This window comes from Camellia sinensis, chromosome 13 (assembly GCF_055761805.1).
Source record: "Camellia sinensis isolate YWXY chromosome 13, ASM5576180v1, whole genome shotgun sequence".
In the NCBI taxonomy this organism is placed as follows: domain Eukaryota; kingdom Viridiplantae; phylum Streptophyta; class Magnoliopsida; order Ericales; family Theaceae; genus Camellia; species Camellia sinensis.
Genome location: NC_138973.1, coordinates 9627442 through 9643465, shown reverse-complemented (window position 1 = coordinate 9643465; position 16024 = coordinate 9627442). Strand labels below are relative to the sequence as shown.

The following is a 16024-nucleotide window of genomic DNA, read 5'->3' as shown; positions in this document are numbered from 1 at the left end:
CTAAAAATTATGCCAATCACAATGGCGTAATCAATTTCGGGTTCTGTGGCCGATAAGGCCTCAAATTTAATTTTCAAAGTGGTAAAGTCAAACAGATATTCCTACGGTGAACAGATAGAAATTCAAAACCACATATTTTCACATAATGGCATACAAAACCATAACAAACACATAATCACATCATATTAAGGACCAATTAACATATTACGGAACAGGGGTATTACAATACTCATGGATATATGAAATTAAAATAAACTTGGAACCCATAGATAAATTCCTTATATTCCACCATGACTCCATGGATTGTTGTTTTATTTGAGTGATAGTGAGAGAGTGTATAAGAAAAAAAATGTGAGAATTATGAGATTTATTTAAATGCCTTAGGCTTGGCATTGTTATATTTGTTCTCATGAGTAGATGAGAGATTGTGTGTGTATATATATATATTGTTGCCTCGTTCTCATGAGTAGACGAGTGCCTTGATTTACGGGCGCAAGTATGTGCTACCCATCCGAGGAGTGTAGGTCAAACTCGGGACGATATCCCCGTGCAAGTTTGGCTTCGAAGTGGTGTTAGGTATATGGGAGGCACATGGGATATATGTGTAGGCCGGAAGTGAAGAGCCAAAGTGGTGGAATTAAGGTACAAATAATTAAATATGAGTTTATTAGTATAGTGTGAATTGTACTAATTTGTACATCCTGAAAAATAGTAAACGACCTCGTTAAATTATTAAATTTGGGCAGAGGCATGTATACGTAATTTTAGACAACTTTTGTGTTTTAACTTTTTACTAAAAAGATCGATTAGAACTTGTAATCGGATTATCTTGGTTACAACAGTTTTTGTTCATTTTAGTATTGCAGATTTTAGATACTGTTTTAACCCACGAAACGAGCTTATTTTTATTGGTTTCACTTAAACTGAAGTAAAACATTATTTTGCACACTTTTCATGTTTTCAATTTTTCTGAAAAAAATCATCTTAGGGTAGTTTATTTTCGTTTTCAGCTTCAGATTTTTCGGTTGAATTCCATCTAAGTTCTTCTATCAAGTTTTTCTCTCAACATGTTCAGTTTCTACTAAATTCGTTTACATAACCTTTTAGGAAATTTGATTTTGTACAACTTTTGTTTTTTGAGTTTTGGTCCATTCAAATTATTTAAATATGAAACGGTGCATTTTTATACTTCTTCAGCAAGTTATTTATGATTAAATTATACTAACTTTATTTTTTTTGCAGAATGGTGAGTCTTACTAACTTTTTATGCAGGGCTAACCCACCATATTTTAATTTTTATTTGGTTTATTTTATACTCAATTTATCTTTAATTGTGTACAGGTAAAAAATTAAATGCCACTGTATCTTGGGAAACTACCCCTTCGTCTCGATACGAGTGGAACTACTTGTCTTATCTCGTAACAAGAATTAATGTACTTTTTATTTGTGTCTGGTGAACACATGGGTGTCAATTCTTGTACTCATACTAGTATACTTGTATACTAACCCGTTTTGTCTCTTGGCAACTCGGTAGGAATTGATGGCGAGCTGCATCGGGTTCAACTTATAGTAATAGAGGACTTTGCGAAAGAGGATGTTGAGTGGGAGCCTAAGTTCGCACTCGATAAAAGCTACAACAGGGAAGGGTATAGAATCAGTTGTGGGCATGATAGAGTCATCCTTCCCAGCCAACCTCAGATGAACGTCGGCCGGGATGTCAAACTCTCACCTAAAGTGCTCTAACTTGGTTGGGGTATCTACCCTATGCTTCCACATACCCATGATATCGGCTTAACTGGAGGAGATAGATTTTAGAAGGGAGTGTTTTGGAGGGTTTTAGGGACCTCGGCTAAAGCCTAAAAATGCACAGAATCTATGGGGAATGGTTTCAGTTTTTCCTAAAAATTCGGGGGTTCTACAAACAAATCCCAAACCTACGTCTAAGCAAATGGAGATTGAAGGCACGAATTTGAAAAGGAAACAAGAAAAAACAGAAAACAAGAATGTGTTTCAGAATCAAGAACAGTGGCAACAGTGAACAAATTTGTGAAGCAATACGTGTATTCAGGACATGAATTGGGCAAAAGCAGAATCGTAATGTGCTCAAATACATGATTTATGAATCAAGAACTTGAGCAGAATAGCAATAACAATAGATAATAAGAAAAAAATTTCTCAAAAACTGAAACCAGGAGGAACAGTGGCTTACCAGACAAAGTGAAGCCGGTGTGAGGATCGCCGAAGTCAGACAACGGTTGCAAAAGCAACAAAGTGGTGAAAAGCACGCCGGAAGAGATGAATACAGCAAGTTGCAAAGCTAGGAAAGCTTGAACAATGGCAGATCTTTGGAAAAAAAAAACTACAGAGAGAAAAAGCTTCAGAAACAATGGTGAAAAGTGAAAAGTGAAAAGATGGGGGAAGGAAGGAAGTTTTGTTAAAACGCAAAAACGGCGGCAAAGAGGCCATTAATGTGCCTAAAAGAGCGTATGCGTCAGACGGTGCACACGAGAAAAAATCGACTTACAGGCGCGTAGCAGGTACGATCTAGTAAGGGGTAGACGCGTGTCCTAAACGGTTGAGTTACTATGCATAACAGCTCATACGCATGAAGGAGCTCTTGGAATTCATGTTCTATAGAAGACATGTCGACCTGTAGAATGATCTCGGCTGAGAAATTTGAACAACCCTGATTAGTGGTTCTAAAGCATTGATAAAGAGCAGACTATAGGTCTTGGTCAAACTAAGTCAACGAGTTCTTACTTCGGCAGTGAATAAAGAAGCAAGCTTAGCTGACGTTCTGAAAGGTAGAACTGGTATAGGTTCCATGACCTCAGGATGCCGAGGTAATAGAACCTAGGGGGCAGTTGTGGGGATATATTTTTTGAGTACCAACACGTGGCCGAGGTGACGCCAACATGTCAGCCGAGGTGCCACGTATCCTGGTCACGACGCCGAGGTGATCTCGGCTAGGCCGAGGTTATCTCCGAAGATATCGGAATCTGAAATAAGCAGATAAGGGATAAGAGTCCTAGAATGAAGAGGGATCTCATCTTAGATAAGGATAAAGCTCTTAGAGAGTTTATCTTTATCCGTTGGAGAGTCCAAGATGAGCATTGAGCTAAAAGTCCATGAAAGCTAGGCTTCTATTAGGACTAGGATTAAGTTAACTATAAAAGAGAGGCACCCCCATGGGTCTAAGGTACGCAATTTATATTCTGAATAATGAGTTAAGCTCTTGGTTTATCTTTGAGGGATAACTGACTTGATCGTCGGAGTACCCCCGGGTGGACGAACCACCACCGGAATCTCTTCTTTCTATTACAGGTCAATCAGGTGCCATCTATTCTGCCAGTGCTCTCCAACTGAATACTGAGTTGGCAGTATGATCAGAAATTCACTCACACAATTTGGCGCCGTCTGTGGAAAAGAAAGGAGAATAGATGGCCAGCGACAGACAGAAGGATAAGGTTGGAGGCGAAACCCCTACTGGGAACGGTAAACAGGTTGATCCTAATATGGAGGAAGATGGATGCAACAAGGAGACTCAAAACCAGAATCACGGAAAGAAAGACGTCGGCCAGGATGGCAACGTACCAAAGAAACCAGATCGAAGTGGGTAATACAACGAGGACGACCTCCAGGTATTGTAGGATAGATGCCTGCAAAGGGACGAAAAGGTGAAAGAGATGGCGAATAAATTGCCAGACCTGTAATCGGTCGTCAATTTTATGATGCAAAACAACATCATGCAGCCACCATTCTTGCTGCACGACATGCCGATTCCAATGGCCAATGCCCAGAAGGGAGGGCAGAAAACACTCCCTATAGCCCCCCAGCACACCAGGAGTGAAAGACACTCTCACCGACCTTCAAGGGAGGTCGGGCGAGGAGAGTCAAGGAGGGAAGAGTCTCGAGGGACACATCTCACCAAGGAGGCAGACCCCAAAGAACATCAACATGTTCAAAGGCAGGCGCTGTGCTTCGACACAACTAATGGAGAAAGGTCAAAGAGGGCTCACAACGAAGCCGAAAGTAGTGCACCAAAAAGGTTGAAATCAGGAGATAGCCGAGCTCCTGGGTGGACAAAGGAGGACTTGAGAGATTACCTCAAGAGGAAGCAACAAGATGCTGAGGTAACCTCCCCTGTTAAGCCGAAAACACCATTCTCGGCGGAGTTGGACAAATTTGAGGCCGCAAAAAGATTCAGTATGCCGAGGTTCTAGATATACGACGGAAAGTCAGACCCCAACTTTCACGTCGGATTATACCTGAACTCAATGGCACTATACACTGGGAATGAGCCGTTGCTCTGCAAGGTGTTTCCCTCATCCTTCGGGGAGATTACATCAGATTGGTTTCACAAATTGCCAAAGGGAAGTGTGAAGACTTGGGAAGGCCTGGCCGATAGGGATGGAAATTTCAACTCGGCCCGACGGGGACCAGACCCCCTGTCCCCGACAAGAGTGGTTTTTTCCCGAAAAATACTCCCGACGGGCCGGGGATGATATTCAAAAATAAATCCCCGGTGACATTCGGGCTGGAGACGGTGATACATATTTCATCCCCGGCCCCGGCCCGGCCCAACCCTGGCCCCGTTCCCCGCCCCGATCATCCCCCGATTTATATATTATATATATATGTTTGGTTTGCTTACAAGCTGTCTCTTTGAATATTATATTATATATATATATATATATATATATGTTTATATGTTTGTTTATTATATTATATATATATATATATATATGTTTATTGTTTACAGATCCACAATATAAAAAATGTGTAACTCTCTCTCTTACGCTGTCTTACACACACTCTCTCTCTCTCTCTTCTCTTCTCTTCTCTTCTATCACCCTTTCTTCTGTCTCACCCTCACCTCACTCTCTAATCTATCTCTCTCTCTCTTCTCTCCGCACGCAGTCGGCTGCTCCGCCTCCTCCACTGCCACCTCCTCCTCCTCCTCTTCCGATCGTCATCCTCTGTCATCGCACTCACAGTCGGTTGCTCCGCGACGCCGATCGTCCTCCTTCATCCAGGGCTTACCCACCATCACCGATCCTCCTTCCTTCGTCCACTATCCGCGACACCGATTTCAGATCTGTTTGTATTTATTCATGTATGTTTGTATCTATCCAATTTTTTTTTTTTAATGATCCGTTGATGATTGGGATGTTGTTGATTGGGGATGATGATGATGTTGTTGTTATTGTTGATTGTGTTGCTGTTGAAACAGGTTTGGGGGCGGAGAATTTTCGGGATCGGGGAAACCCGATCCCCGTTGGAGGGCGGGGATGGGGATGGTGGTAGGGTTCCCGTCGGGGATCGGGGCCAGGGACAGGGGGATTTTCACAATCGGGGATAGGGGACGAGGAGTGTGATCCCCGGCCCCGCCCCGCCCTGCCCCGTTGCCATTCCTACTGGCCGAGATGTTTGTGGCCAGGTTCGTAACAAACAAACTACAGCCATTAAGGGTAGATGCTTTGATGGCTCTGAGAATTAGCAAGGATGAAGGCCTTAGGGCCTATGCAAAAAGGTACTATGAGGTGTTCAACCGAATACCCGAGTGCAACCAAGAGGTTGCAGTCGTATCTTTCAAAAACGGCCTAAAAGATGACTGTCCACTGCGAAAGTCTTTGACAAAGACATTGCCAAAAAGTATGGAAGAGCTCATGCCAGAATTGAGAAGTATGCCAGAGCTGAGGAAGACACATCAGGAACTAAGGAAACAAAGCAAGGAAAAAGAAAAGGCTCACCGAAGTGAGGCCGAGGTAACAACGGACCCAACAAGCAAGAGATAGGATTGAGGGCTGCACAGGCAGTCACAACTGTGTTCCGAATCCCAATTCACAAAGTCTTGGACAAAATTCGATCCCAGCCTTATTTCAGAGCACCAGCTAGGGTGCCAGGAGAATTTATGGGAAGAAGCCTTGGTAAGCATTATTCTTACCATAACGAAGATGGGTATATGACTTAGGGTTGCAGAGCCCTGAAGGCACACCTAGAAGACCTGGTAAGGCAAGGCCATCTGAGAGACCTTGTAGATGAAGCCAAGACAAGGGAAGAGCAGGCAAGATTGCCTCAGGCACCAACAGCTCCACCACCCCCAGCACAACAACCACAGGCAGGAGGACCTCGGGTAATTAATGTAATTCACTCGAAGGTCAACGAAAACGAAATAAGAGGGGAAACCCAGAAAGTGAAGCACTTGCAGCATGTGTACCAGGTCAGGCAAAAACGACATCGGGTTAAGGAGTACCGAGGACCAGTAGTGTCCTTTACTGAAGCCGACCTTGAGATGGTCCAACATCCGCACAACGATGCCTTGGTAGTATCCTTCCAGGTTGGGGAGTGCCAAGTGAAGCGCATCCTAATCGACCAAGGCAGCTCTTGTGACATCATGTATGTCAGGTGTTACAAGGAGCTTGGCCTTCACCCAGACGATATGGAGCAAAGCAATGGCCCAATGGTCGGGTTCAATGGAACGCCGACGTGGCCACTGGGAGCAACAAGCTTGGAGGTGCAGGCTGGCACCAGGAAGATAAAGACAGAGTTCACCATAATCGATACGCCCTCCCTTTACAATGATATCCTGGGAAGGCCATGGTTGCATGCAATAAGGGTTGTCCCCTCAACATTGCATCAACTATTGCGGTTCCCAACAGAGCATAAGATAGAGGAGATCAGCTACAAGCAAAGAACTGCTCCGTGGCAGCAATGAAATCCACCTGCAGCATACGAGAACCAGAAAGGGCAGGGATCGAAGACGAGAACGTTAAGGTCTTAGAAGATGTCGGCAAGGAGCCAGCCGAGAAGAATGAAGAAGCACTGAAGAAAATCCTCGTCCAGGAAGGGGATGAAGAACGCTTTTTCCTTCTCAGCTCGGGCTCAGCCGAAGAAGAGGAAAAAGAGTTGGAGGCTTTCTTGAGAGCAAACATTGGGGTGTTTGCCTAGACGCCTTATGAAATGCCTGGCATTGACCCCGAGGTCACTTGCCATAAACTGAACGTTGACAGGTTAGCCAAACCTGTAATCCAACGAGCAAGAAGACCGACATTGATGCACATCAAGGCAGTGGAAGAGGAAGTAAACAGACTTCTAGAGGCCAGGGCCATTCGAGAGGTAGATTACCCGACATGGCTATCGAACATAGTGGTGGTAAAGAAAAAGAATAGTAAGTGGAGGGTCTGCGTGGACTTTACCGGCCTAAACAAGGCATGTCCCAAAGACAGTTTTGCTTTACCCAAGATTGACCAACTAGTAGATGCCACTTCAGGGCATGGAAGAATGAGCTTCCTGGATGCCTACAGGGGGTACCATCAGATAACCATGTACCCCCAGATGAGGAAAAAATTACCTTTATCACCCCAAAAGGGCTATATTGTTACAAAGTGATGCCTTTTGGGTTGAAAAACGCAGGAGCAACCTACCAAAGGTTGGTAACCAAGATATTCAGACACCTGATTGGCCGAACAGTTGAAGTTTACATCGATGATATGGTCGTGAAGAATAAAGAACCTGTAAGTCATCTGGCTGACCTAAAAGCAGTCTTTGATATCCTTAAAACATATCGGCTCCGACTCAATGCATTGAAGTGTGCATTTGGAGTTGGATCTAGTAAGTTCTTGGGGTACCTGGTGACCAGAAGGGGCATTGAGGCCAGCCTAGATCAGATCAAGGCCATCCTAGAGTTGAAGAGCCCGACGTCGGCAAAACAAGTGCAAATGCTGACTGAAAGGGCCACTGCCCTGAATAGGTTCATAAGCAGAAGCTCAGACAAGTGTAAACCTTTCTTCAACTTAGTGAAGAAAGCCACAGACTTCTTATGGACCGAGGAGTGCGAAGCCGCCTTGGCCGACTTGAAGAAGTATCTGACCACAGCTCCAGTTCTTTCAAATCCAGCACCTGGAGAGAAGCTGTTCCTATACTTGGCCGTTTCAGAACATACGGTAAGTGCAGTGGTAATTCGAGAAGAAAAAGGGGAACAAAGGGCTATTTACTATGTAAGCAAAACCCTGGTTGATGCAGAAACCAGGTATTTACCCCTGGAGAAGTTGGCGCTGGCTTTAGTAATGGCTTCAAAGAAGCTGAACCATTACTTTCAAGCCCATAAAATTGTGGTGCTAACTAAACACCCTTTGAGGTCCCTGTTGCAACAAGGGGATTTGACAGGCAGAATAGCCAGAAGGGCAGTGACCTTGGGCCAGTATGACCTGGAGTTCAGACCCAGAACAGTAATCAAAGGCCAAGTTTTGGCCAACTTTGTGGCCGAGTTCACGCCAGAATCCATCGTACATCGGGCTCTGTTGAGCCAAGATGAACGATGTCAAAGTAAGTAAGGAGAAGCCCAGCCAAAGGCAACGGAACAAAGGAAGAAAGAAAAACTCAGACCATACAGCATTTACATCGGCGACTCCTTTCGACTATTTGTCAACGGAAGTTCAAACCGCCAAGGAGCGGGGGCAAGAGTAGTACTGGTATCTCCAAATGGACAGATATTAGAACAGTCCATTCGTTTGGGGTTCAAGGCCTCAAACAATGAAGCAGAGTACGAAGCACTGATTGCTGGACTGAAACTGGCAGTAACAATAGAAACAGATGAGGTAATTGTCTTCTGTGACTCTCAGCTTATAGTCAACCAGACAACAGGCGAGTTTGCAACCCGAGATGAACGTATGTCGGCATACGCAAAAGAAGTAGGCAGGTTGGTAGCCTTGTTTCAAAATTACCGACTACAGCAGGTTAACCGAGATGACAACAGTCACGCTGATGCCCTGGCCAACCTGACCAGTGCAATACAACTTGGAAAAGCAAAGACAATAATGGTCGACTACTTGTCGGGCCCAAGCATCGAACCACTAACCACGGAGCGTAAAGCAATGTCTGTGGACATGAGACCAAGCTGGATGGATGCAATTATAGCATTCCTGAAAGAAAGAAAGCTGCCAGATGACCACAAAGAGGCACACAAGATCAGATTGAAGTCGGCAAGATTCAGTCTGACAGAGGGACATCTCTATAGAAGATCCTCTACTGGACCCCTTTTGAGGTATGTACATCCTTCACAAGTCAAAGATTTTTTATACGAAATACATAAAAGAATATGTGGAAGCCACGCAGGGGCAAATCATTTGCCCACGGGACCATTACCCAAGGGTATTGGTGGCCCTACATGCAGAAAGATGCAGAAGCCTACGTCAAGAAATGTGAAAAGTGCCAAAGGTTTGCACCACTGATACACCAACCAGCAGTAGACCTGAACCCAGTCTCCAGTCCTTGGCTGTTTGCCCAATGGGGCATGGATGTTTTTGGACAACTGCCCCAAGCAACTGGACAAAGGAAGTACCTGCTGGTAGCAACGGATTACTTCATCAAATGGATAGAAGCAGAACTCCTTGCCAAGATTTGAGATGTGGACGTAAAGAATTTCATATGGAAAAACATCATCACTAAATTTGAGATTCCAAGAGCAATAGTTACCGACAATGGAACACAATTTGACAGTAAGCTAATCATGAACTTCTGTGCAAAATACAAGATCAAGAATTATTTTTCAACCCCAAGCTTTCCTCAAAGCAATGGATAAGCAGAAGCATCCAACAAAGTCATCTTGGATGGGATTAAGAAGAGGCTACAAGCAGCAAAGGGAAAATGGGTAGATAAACTATCAAGTGTACTCTGGGCATATCGGACTATGCCGAGAAGATCAACTAGGGAATCCCCATTTGCCATGGCTTATGGCACAGAAGCAGTCATTCCTCTAGAAGTCGGCATCCCAAGGATCAGAACTCAGGGAGTAGAGAATGGGACTAATGATGTATTATTAGCCCGAGGTCTGGATCTGCTAGAAGAAAGAAGGGAGAGAGCTGTAATTCAATTGGCAGCTTACCAGCAGCAGCTTGCCAGGGCCTATAATAAGAAGGTCAACCCAAGGGAGTTTCAAATCGGTGACCTCATCTTGAGAAAGGTCGTCGGCAACAAGAAAAATCTCAAAGAGGGCAAGCTTGGCGCAAAGTGGGAGGGACTCTATAGAATCATCTTGGTGTTGGGCAATGGGGCATATCGGCTTGAAGATTATGAGGGCAAAAAGTTACCAAGACCTTGGAATACTTGCAATTTGAAATTTTTTTATCATTAGATTTTCATGTTCTTTGTTACTTACCAAAGTAATAAATACAATTTTAGCTCGATTCTTCTTTTACACCTATGACTAATATAATACTTGCCAAAGTTTCTGGAATACATACATAATGAGAACCCAAGTGGAACTTAAGTTTACATTAGGAGGCAGAGAGTTGGAAAATGGTTTCAACACTTGTTGAAATTTGTGAAAAATTTACAAGTTGAAATTAGGCCGAGATTATGTTTAACACTTGTTGAAATTTGAGAAAAATTTACAAGTTGAAATTAAACTAAGGTTATGTCTAACACTTGTTTAAATTTGTGAAAAATTTAGAAGTTGAAATTAGGCCGAGATCATGTCTAACACTTGTTGAAATTTGTGAAAAATTTACAAGTTGAAGTTAGGCCGAGATCATGTTTAACACTTGTTGAAATTTGTGAAAAATTTACAAGTTGAAATTAAACTAAGGTTATGTCTAACACTTGTTGAAATTTGTGAAAAATTTACAAGTTGAAGTTAAACCGAAATCATGACAAACACTTGTTGAAATTTATTAAAAAATTTACAAGTAAAAACCAAGGTTGTACTAAACTGAGTACTGATGTACTTACCGATGTAAACCGTTGTTGGGTATAGCCGAGGTATTTCACTCCGAGAAAATTACACAGTTAAAGTGTGCAATGAAGATATGCAAAATATTCTAAGTATGGAATCATATGAGAGCAGTAAGGGGAAGACAAATATGCAAGCAAAACAAAGAAGTTGTATTTATAAGAAGGTACACCGGCCATGTGAAGAGCTTACATTGTTTCAAAGGAAAACCAAAGTGCAAAGTATAGAAGCAAAAGAAAAAACATCAAAACTAAGACTCTTCTGCGCCTTGAGGAGGTTGGGCCTGGAGTTCAGAAGACTGCTGAGAAGACATCTTGGCGGCCTTCTCAGCCGCGAGCTCGGCATTTATCTCTTGAAGGGTCTTGTCGAGGCTCTTGTCGGCTATAGGCGCATCCGATGATGCCTTCTCAGGAGTAGCATCTTTGGAAACCTCCTCACCTTCCTCATCCTGAGTCAAGTCCAGGACTTGCTCATTTGGAGTAGAGGACTTGGCCCCAGCAGCTTCCTTTGACTTCCTCCCCAAAGCCTTATCCTCAGACTCAGAATCGTCGTCAGATTGGGTTGGAGTTGGGGGGAATGGAAGAGGAAGGGCGTCGAAGTTCCTGAGGGAGGAGTCCTTGGGGATTTCAAGATTTTTCAGCAAAGTCATCCAATCAAGGGTGGACCCCTTGTTGCATGCTTGCTTGACCTGTTTCTCATAATCTGTCGTGATATCGGCCACCCCCTCATTGTATCCCTTCTCATCGGCGGCCTTGAGCTCAGCATCTTTGCTGGCCAAGGCATCCTGGAGTTCCTTTTGGGCCTCGGCCGTCTTTTCCTCGGCCTCTTTTTCTGGGCCTCAAGAACCTTCTTTATGGCATCAGTAGCCTTTGCCTTTTCCTCGGCCACGTCTTTGGCTTTGACAGCAACCTCGACCTGATCTGCCAGAGTCTTCATTTTGGATTGCAAGTTTTTGTTGGTCTTCTGCAGACTAGTAGCCTCTCTAGTCTTGTCGGCCAATGCCTTCCTTGTCTCAAAAGATTGCATTGAGAAGGAGTGGGCATGCTGGATTGCCTGAAGAAATAGACAAAACAAAAGTTATTAGAAAAATTTTCTAAGTATAAAGAAAGAAAGACACCAAGTGTGAAGACTTACTTGAACAGAGCGCTAGAGCATCAAAGCAAAGTTTTCATACTCGCTCATCTCGGCGTTTCAGTCGAGATCTCCCGGGAGGCACAAAGCGGTACTAAGAGCGACGCCGACATTAACGTCATCAGCACTATCGCCAGCTCTGACTGGCCTATCCTCCAGTGTAATTTGGGGGGGCCAAGGGGAACCAGACTTCATGGAGCCTGAAGCTGTTGCAGATTCGGACCTCGGCCTCTTTGACCGAGTGGATTCGGACGGTTGGGCCTCGGCGGGCCTCTTCTCGGCAACAGAAGGGGTTTTCTCGCTCAGAGCCAATTTGGAAATTGGAAAGGTGTCCTCAGTATCAATCTGAGTCACCGTTGCCTTTGGCTGAGCCTTCTTTATCCTTTTTTATTTCGGCTTTGGCTGGGTTGGTGCTGGTTGAGCATCAACTGAGTTAGGAATATTAGCCAAAAGATCCTTCGCGACTACTTTCTGGTGGCCCATCTCAGCAGCAAAGGTAGTTCGGCGTCATCGATGGCGTTAAGATGGTGGGATCAGATATAGAGCCGAGGTTGACGGCTGCTCTGCTAGATCGGAGGTCGACCCTTGATCTGGCCAAGATGTAAAGGCAACTTGAGGAGTTATGGCAGAAGGGGGAGATTGGCTTTTCTTCCTCTTTAGGACGTCGAAGAGAACTAATTTATAGGTTGGGATGAAATTAAGGACCGAAGGGGCTCTGCGCTTGTGCACTGGCAAATCCAAAAGCTTCTTCAAGTCTTTGCTGGGGAAGAAGGACTGACGAAAGCCCTTTGGTGGCTGAGGAAGAACTGCAAAGAGAATAGCACAGACATTAGAACAAAGTATTGAAGACTTTAAAAAATAAGTAAGTATAAACACTAGGCTCTTGCCATTACCTTCTACAAAAACTGTTCGAAGAAGAGGGTAAAGGTGGAAGTCCTCATCTGGAGCGAACTCTCAGTTCCCCGAGGTAATGAAGTAATCATCCTCAGCTCCCTTGTTGGAGTCTGGGAGGTCGGCCACGATTTTATACTCTGTGGACCTCGGCTTGAGGTAAATATAACCTTTCTCTTTCAGTGAAAGGCCACACATGGTATAACAGTATTGGATGTCGACTAAGGTAACCCTGGCATTCTCTTGTCGGGCAAAGGTTATTATACCATTGATGACTCGGTAGGAATTGATGACGAGCTGCATCGAGTTCAACTTATAGTAATGGAGGACTTCGCGAAATAGGATGTTGAGTGGGAGCCTAAGTCCGCACTCGATAAAGCTACAATAGAGAAGGGTGTAGAATCAGTTGTGGGCATGATAGAGTCATCCTCCCCAGCCAACCTCAGATGAACTTTGGCTGGGATGTAAAACTCTCACCTAAAGTGCTCTAACTTGGTTGGGGTGTCTACCCTATGCTTCCACATACCCATGATATCGGCTTAACTGAAGGAGATAGATTTAAGAAGGGAGTGTTTTATAGGGTTTTAGGGACCTCGGCTAAAGCCTAAAAATGCACAGAATCTATGGGGAATCGTTTCAGTTTTTCTTAAAAATTCAGGGGTTCTATAAATGGAGATTGAAGGCACGAATCTGAAAAGGAAACAAGAAAAAATAGAAAACAAGAATGTGTTTCAGAATCAAGAACAGTGGTGAACTATTAAGAATACTGTGACGGAGTGTGTGCAAGGGTACAAGGCCAAGAACAATGGCAACAGTGAACAAATTTGTGAAGCAATACGTGTATTCAGGACATGAATTGGGCAAAAGCAGAATCGTAATGTGCTCAAATACGTGATTTATGAATCAAAAACTTGAGCAGAACAGCAATAACAACAGATAATAAGAAAAAGTTTTCTCAGGAACTGAAACCAGGAGGAACAGTGGCTTACCAGACAAAGTGAAACCGGTGTGAGGATCGTCGAAGTCAGACAACGGTTGCAAAAGCGACAAAGTGGTGAAAAGCACGCCGGAAGAGATGAATATAGCAAGTTGCAGAGCTAGGAAAGCTTGAACAATGGCAGATCTTCGGAAAAAAACTAGAGAGAGAAAAAGCTTCAAAAACAATGGTGAAAAGTGAAAAGATGGAGGGAGGAAAGAAGTTTTGTTAAAACGCAAAAACGGCGGCAAAGAGGCCATTAATGTGCCTAAAAGAGCATATGCGTCAGACGGCGCATGCGAGAAAAATTCGACTTACAGGCGCGCAACAGGTACGATCTAGTAAGGGGTAGACGCGTGTCCTAAACGGTTGAGTTACTATGCATAACAGCTCATACGCGTGAAGGAGCTCTTGGAATACATGTCGGCCTGTAGAATGATCTCAACTGAGAAATTTGAACAACCCTGATTAGTGATTCTAAAGCATTGATAAAGAGCAAACTATAGGTCTTGGTCAAACTGAGTCAACGAGTTTTTACTTCGGCAGTGAATAAAGAAGCGAGCTTAGCCGACGTTCTGAAAGGTAGAACTGGTATAGGTTCTATCACCTCAGGATGCCGAGGTAATAGAACCTAGGGGCAGTTGTGGGGATATATTTTCTTAGTACCAACACGTGGCCAAGGTGACGCCGACGTGTCAGCCAAGGTGCCACATGTCCTGGTCATGACGCCGAGGTGATCTCGGCTAGGCCGAGGTTATCTCCGAAGATATCGGAATCTGAAATAAGCGGATAAGGGACAAGAGTCTTAGAATGAAGAGGGATCTCAGCTTAGATAAGGATAAAGCTCTTAGAGAGTTTATCTTTATCCGTTGGAGAGTCCAAGATGAGCATTGAGCTAAAAGTCCATAGAAACTAGGCTTCTATTGGGACTAGGATTGAGTTAACTATAAAAGAGAGGCACCCCCATGGGTCTAAGGTACGCAATTTATATTATGAATAGTGAGTTAAGCTCTTGGTTTATCTTTGAGGGATAACTGACTTGATCGTTGAAGTATCCCCGGGTGGATGAACCACCGCCGGAATCTCTTCTTTCTATTGCAGATCAATCAGGTGCCATCTATTCTGTCAGTGCTCTCCAGCTGAATACTGAGTTGGCAGTGTGATCAGAAATTCACTCACACACTAACCCGTTTTGTCTCTTGGCAACTCGGGTGCGTTCTGTTTGAGCGCAGCCGAGCTTCCTTTGCAAGATTAGTTGGGACTTCGGTGGTAACGAGAAATAACTATAGTTGTTGGACATGTTATTTGGATTTCTTTTGTTTTCTGGAGTTTAGAGTTTAGGGATTGATGTTAGTTTATGTATTTATTATTTTTGTTATGACCTTAGTATTTTGACAATTTGGCATTGTGAGTTATTTTTCAACTTTACATTATTTAAGTTATTTTGACTAGTTGTTGCTACTTTAATGTTGGAGGTATTGGATAGTTATGAATTTATGATAGATAGTTTGGTTGGAATATTGACTGAATATTTAATTGTCCAAATTTTGGATTTGGATGATGAAATATTGACTGAATATTTAATTATCTAAATTTTGGGCATGACAGTTTTGTTAACCTGAAGATTTTTCCCTCTTTAACTATGCTCAGTCTCACCAAGTTGTCTCTCTGTCAGAATCTATGTTGGTCCTTGTATGTGTTTTTATTCTCATCACAAAGTGTCTCTTTTTATTCAATAAATTGTGTATAAGCACTTTATGTTTTGGATGTTGAGATTTATATGCTACATTGTTCGTATGATGTAATTATTTAATCCTCAATGAAGCTTGCGTGAAATGAATTGAATTTTCATACTTGTTATTTACTTCTTTATATATTTGGATGAAAATAGCATTTAGACTAGTTTTTCTATTATATGGGGATATAATTTTTGTTTTATTTTTAAAAAAGAGTAACATGATAGCTTTTAGGAAATGCTATCAAAGAAATTTTATAGCACTCACAAACTACTGTGCTAAAGTTTTTTTTTTTTTTTTGGTAAAGTCCAACAATGTAATAGCATTCCTAAAGCACTATAACATATTATTTTATGTCGTTTTTCCATTGCATGTAATAAATGCTATAAAAAATATAAATTTTTAATAACATGGCCTAACACAGCATGCCAACAAATGCTATTATATACTTTTGATAGCATTCATTGCATGCTATAAAAAATGATATTTGTTGTATATGTGTTCTTCTGGGTATTGCTTTGTTCTTATTGTATAGAAACCCATCTTCATCTCCTGCTT

At 43.0% G+C, this 16024-nt stretch overlaps 1 protein-coding gene across 12 annotated transcripts in view; it reads right to left on the bottom strand.

Annotated features, from left to right (window-relative positions):
- The window catches only part of LOC114301983 (uncharacterized), a 38305-nt gene that overhangs the window by 21491 nt on the left and 790 nt on the right, over positions 1-16024 (bottom strand). The gene's annotated exons all lie outside the window — the stretch shown is intronic.